Raw genomic sequence first — 6,086 nt, 5'->3', positions numbered from 1 at the left:
AGTTATATTAAATCAACACGAATCAAATAATATAAAGCGTTTATGTCCGTTGGATAAGTAGAAATAATATGTGAATGATTGATTGAACTCATATTTATAATTATTATTATTGAGAGCACTTCTGGACACGTGGCGGTGGTAGATTTTTGTCCACTTGTGATAAGCATTTTTTTTATGAAAAATATTAGAAAAGACTAAATGCTAAAAAATAAGATATAACAATAAATTCAAATAAAAGCATTACATACATTTTTCTAGTTTTTTCATCGATAAGTTTTTCAGGGAATAATTATTAACTTGTCTGTCCAATATAATATCTTATAAATTTTATTGATATATAAAGATTTAAGGATAAAAAATTTATAATACCAAAACTAAAAAACAACAAACAAATAACATAAGATATGCGATTTTTTTTCTGAAAAATATTTTTAAAAACTACATGTTAAAAAATAAGATATAACAAAAAAATTCAAACAAAAGCATTGCATGCTTAGACTTTTCTAGTTTTATATTGATAAGTTTTTGAAGGAATGAATATAAATGATATATATAGTTGAAATACACAATATGGAATAAAAAAGTTGAAGTATAACTAGTTGTGCTAATCTTATTCAATGTAACGACGTTGACACTAAAATTCAAAGCTGTACTCAACTCATTTTCCACTTCATAACAAACTAATAGCCTAATATGGTGCTATTACATCCAAATTGAACATTATGTAATATATCCAAAAAAATTAGAAAAAGGAAAATATATTTATATATATATACACACACCTCCATCAACAATGATCAATCTTATGTACATATCCCTATAATTCACATTAATAGAAGAAGTAGAATAACACATTGTGATAACTAGCAACAAAATATAAAGTGGATAAAGAAAAATGTTATTCTATACATTAATGTGACAAAATACAAACTTAGCTTATCAATTAAAAAATACAAATAAAAATGACACCGAAAAAGAGAAGTAAACATAAGAATGAGGCAAATATGACAAAATTAGAGTATAATAATTGTTCCACATAAATTCAGAAAATTATATACAGTTGGAACAATAATAGCCATCTAAAATGGTAAAGATAAAATTATGATACAAAATACATTCTAACTAGGATCCAATCAAATATTAATATTTCAAATCAAAACAATATTTTTTAAAAAAAAAGTACCTGAAAATAGCCTAATGATTTACATCAAACAGGAGGCAATTGGTAGACAAAAAAAAATTTTCCATGATATATATAACTAAAGATTTTATAGGATAAGATGAAAAGGTGAAGAGTTGTTTAAGTTAATTTTCAGAAATAGTGATCTTTGACGATGTGGGGGGAGGAAAGGTTAGTTGTTTTGCTAATATTTAGTACATTTAATCACATTAATATAGAGAAAGAATAGCAAATTGAATACATTTAATCACACTAATTATAGAGAAAGAATAAAGGATTAACCTAAATATTTAGACACTAAAATCCCCAACCCCCCCCCAAACAAAAAACCCCCACCCCCCCCCCCCCCCAAAAAAAATATAAATGTCTTTCTTGACTATAAAGAGGTGTCACATCATCTTGTTTATATCTAGCTTTATATTATATATTATATATAAATAGATAGATATAAATATTCTAAACATCTACCTCAAAAGTAAGAACTAAACTATACGATAAAAAAGAAATTAGCTAAAATTGTCATATTGATTATCGAATAGTCATGTAGTGTCAATTGTTGCCAAATTGGATGTAGTATATAACTCTTTTTACCATAACCATTCAAATCAATTATAATTAATCAATTGAAGCAATGTTAATAATACACAACTCACAAGTAATATTTTTGAAAACCATAAAAAAAAAAAAATGATCCATTTAGCTAATTATAGCTGGATCATTTAAGTAGGTGTACAAGCTTGATAGTCTCATTCTGATAGCAATTATGAATTGAAAAGAATTCTTGGTGCTTGTTTGAGACTTGTTTAAGAAATTAAATAAATGAAAGTGAATGAATTAGAATGGAAAAAATTTTAATTTGATATTAATTCTAAATCAAAATCACTTTAAAAATATCAAATTTTGTGTTATACGTCTTCTTAAATAATTTATAGCACTATTAGCGTGAGAGTTTACACGATTTTTTTTAATTATTATTAATTTACAGTAAATGTAACTTGCTCACTAATCATGTATATATATATATATATATATAAAAGAGAACCTTAGGCCCACCTACGTGGCGCCATCACAAATCATAATTCCCTGTTAATTTATTTATTTCAAAAAATGACATTTCCCTTTCATGAAAAGTTGTGAGTTTTATGAAAAGTTGCGACTTTAATGAAGAGTTGCGATTTTTATGAAAAGTAGCGACTTTTATGAGAAGTTGTGACTTTTATAAAAAGTTGCGGCTTTAATGAATAGTTGCAACTTTTATGAAAAGTTGTGACTTTTATGAAATGTTGTGACCTTTTCGAAGGGTTGCAACTTTTCCAAATAGTTATAACCTTTCTGATAGGCAGAATAAACATTTGTTCACACTACCCTTTGTTGTCTATAAATAGAGGGATTTCCTGTCATTTTAAAATAACAAAAACTCTGAACTTCCTCCTCTTCTTCTTCTTCACAATTAAATATTTGTGTACTTTGCTCCTGTTGAGTGGCTCAATGACACCATTGCTTATGTTACAGATCCTGATATGTATTTTTACAATCATTAATTTATGCTTATATTATTAAGGATAAATGATAAGATATAATCATTTTCATTTTCCTTTACATTATTAATGTTTGTTACTACGTGATCTTGTATGTAAGATAATATGGTGTTTTAGTTTTAATGTCTAATAGGTTCTAAGGTATTATTTTATAAATTCTGTGACATTAAATTCCCGCGCGAATAATTTTACTAGTTTGTTATAATATGCTTTTATTATTATACTACTCCGTAATTATATAAGTAACATTATAAGTATAATAATGTTTACTAGTATTAGTTATATCAGTAATACTATGAATATAATGATGTTTATTACTTTTTCCGTTCATTTTATTTGTCCAATATTTCAAAAATGAATTGCTATTTTATTTGTCATTTTTAACATATTCTGAAAAGACAGTGTTTTTTTTCATATTTTCATTCAATATTAATTACTTATTTCTCAAATCATTTTCAAGATATAAGACTTAATATACATCAATTAATATGAATACTATGATAAAATATTTATTAATCATTATTTCTTAAGGAGACATATAAAATACTAAATGGACAAATAAAAATAAACAAAAAAAGTGCAAGTTATAAAGAAAAGGGAACAAATGAGAGAAAAAATTACTATCACCAATAAAATCATCATTTATGCTGGTGGACAAAATCTGAAAATCATTCTCTCATAATGAGATAAAAAAAAATGTTGAACAATTATATTTGTTACCTAATTTTTCGTTGGTTGGGGGACAACTAGATAACGAAATTTGTTTTAAAGGCTAAAATTTGTAAATTGTGTAATTCTACTAAGAATATGCAAATATTTTTGAAATGATACACAATTATATTTTTACCCTAAAATATATCACTTAAATATTTTTTTTACTTGAAAGTTCTATAATACCTAATCTAACGAGACTAATTAGAAATAAATGTACAAATAGTCTATTCAATTACAATTTTTTTAAGCCAAATACATAAGTAACGACTCATATAAAATAAAATTTTGGCTTACCAAAAGTTTTTGATATGAAAAAAAATAGTTGGACGATCAAATAAACATTATTTATCTATAGCCTTTTTTAGAATATTCAAATATCATAACCGTTTTATTCATTTTATAGTGTCACATACATATAAAATTTAATGAGGTAGAATTTGTTCTCGATACGTGAAAATGGATTCAACTTTTATTAGGCAAAAAAAAATATTAAAAAAAAATCTTATTTTCTTACGTAGAAGAATGAAGAAAGAGACGACTAAAGACATTTTAGATGAACAAGTGTATTTAAGTAAAAATAATAATTTATCCAGGAGCAAATGTATCCTATTATAACATTTCTTCTAACTGTATATTCCTATTTTACCCCTTTAGTCTGGTTTTTTTTTTCCGATCTATTAATTCATCTTACTCAATTTCTAGTGAAAATACGCGGTTATAAAATCATTAGTGAATTGATAAATATTGTTTTTGTAAATTTAGTCGAGATAAAAGAAATTTATATTTTCATTGGAATTCATGTGTTGGTTTTGCATTTTTTTAATTTCTAAAACATTAAAATATAATTCTTCTTTTTATGTAACTATCAAGCATAAAAAATTCAGTTTCAGGGCCGATCTCTAATAATTGTTATTTATTTGTATCCATAAATATCATTTCATCTTAAAATGCTCTTCATAACATGTAAAAAAAAAATCAATTTTTGAATTTTAGTATTTGTTGTTAACTGGACTCAAATCCAAGTCCATTTTCAAAAATAAATAAATCTAATTTTAGTTTTGTTGTTAACAAAATATCAAGATTAGTCCATTTTCAAGCCATTTATGAACTTGACTCAAATCCAAGTCCAGGCTCAAAATGCCCACAATAGGATGACTCTTTTAGACAACTTTAATTAGGAAAAACTTAGATGTCTACTCTAATTTGGAGGGGAAGAAGGTGAAAGAAGTAAATTGATGAGGACTACATGATGCAAGAAAAATTGTTAAAATAGGTAAAAATGAGCTAAACTATACAATAAAAAAGAAATTGGGTCCTTCGGGATGGCTCAACTGGTTTGGAGGGTAACCACACGGATGACTCGGGATCGATCCCCCCTCAATGTCTTCTAAGTCGAGCATGTCGCATAGGGCTTGCCTAGTGCGGTTTACATCTCCTGTGTGGTTTGCAGGTTATTACACAGTGAGGAGCTTACCCAGTGCGCACAAAATGCTCATCATAGAGTGCTCACCCGAAGGGCTGAGGCTGTGGCAGAGGTTGTAGCGGTTGCGGGTTATCCTGGGGTTTTAAAAAAAAAAATTGGCTAAAATTACGAACATAAAATATTGATCCATTTAACTAATTATAGTTGGATCGTTAATTTAAGTAGGTGTAAAAGCTTGACAATCTCATCCGAATAGCAACACATAAACTGAAAAGAATTTCTGGTAATTGCTTGAGACTTGTGTAGGAAATTAAATAAACGAAAGCGAATAAACTTGAATGGAAAAAATTTAAATTCGATGATTATTCTAAATCAAAATCACTTAAAATAAAATCAAATTTTATGTTATATATCTTTTTAAATTATTAATAGCACTAATAGCGTGAGAGAATACGAGATACTAGGTATTTAAGAAATTCAATCCTCTCAATATGCTTAAGGTTATGAATTACTTTTTTCTCAAGATAAAATAGATATACATGTTATTGATGTAGTAATATCTCAAACGTCAATAACTTTTAACTCTAAGTCAGTGACAAATCATACAAAGACTCGTTATTTATTTGTAAGAAATATGTAGAAGAAGTTCAGAAAATTCGTTGCAGAAATTGAGTTTGAACCTCTTTTTACTTATATCCAAAATCTTAGTTGAAAAGGTGTAAAAAACACTTCTTTAGAACATGTTTAATGTATGTTTGGAAGGAAGGAACAAGACATTTCCAAATTTTGTTGAAAATTATTTCACGAATTATTAAATAAATATTAGTAAAAAAGTTAGTTAGTGAAAAGAAAATTCCTATCTATGATGAACTTTAACTTTTAAATTTTTCTCCATCACTGAAATTCAAAGCGATCAAATCCTCTAATTGTTACCAGACTTCTCTTCATTGTTGCTAAGAAGGATGAACATTCAATTTTTTATTTTATTTTTATTTTTCACCCAGTGTCTGATCAAATTTGAATTTGTGTCGGAAAGTCCAACATTAAAGGTAAATCAGGCCCTAACAAAAACAACTCCGTACCCAAAAAGATTCGAACTCAAAACTTTTAATTAAAAATAAAGAAATACTTACCACATTTGTTACCATCTAAGAATGAATACAATTGATATTTGGAAAGAGGTTGTTATAATATGTTTTATTATAAGTATAATATATATATATATATATAT

Source organism: Solanum tuberosum, unplaced genomic scaffold (assembly GCF_000226075.1).
Source record: "Solanum tuberosum cultivar DM 1-3 516 R44 unplaced genomic scaffold, SolTub_3.0 scf00683, whole genome shotgun sequence".
NCBI classification, from domain to species: Eukaryota; Viridiplantae; Streptophyta; class Magnoliopsida; order Solanales; family Solanaceae; genus Solanum; species Solanum tuberosum.
The sequence above is the reverse complement of the archived record's forward strand: the minus strand, read 5'-3'. Positions refer to the sequence as shown.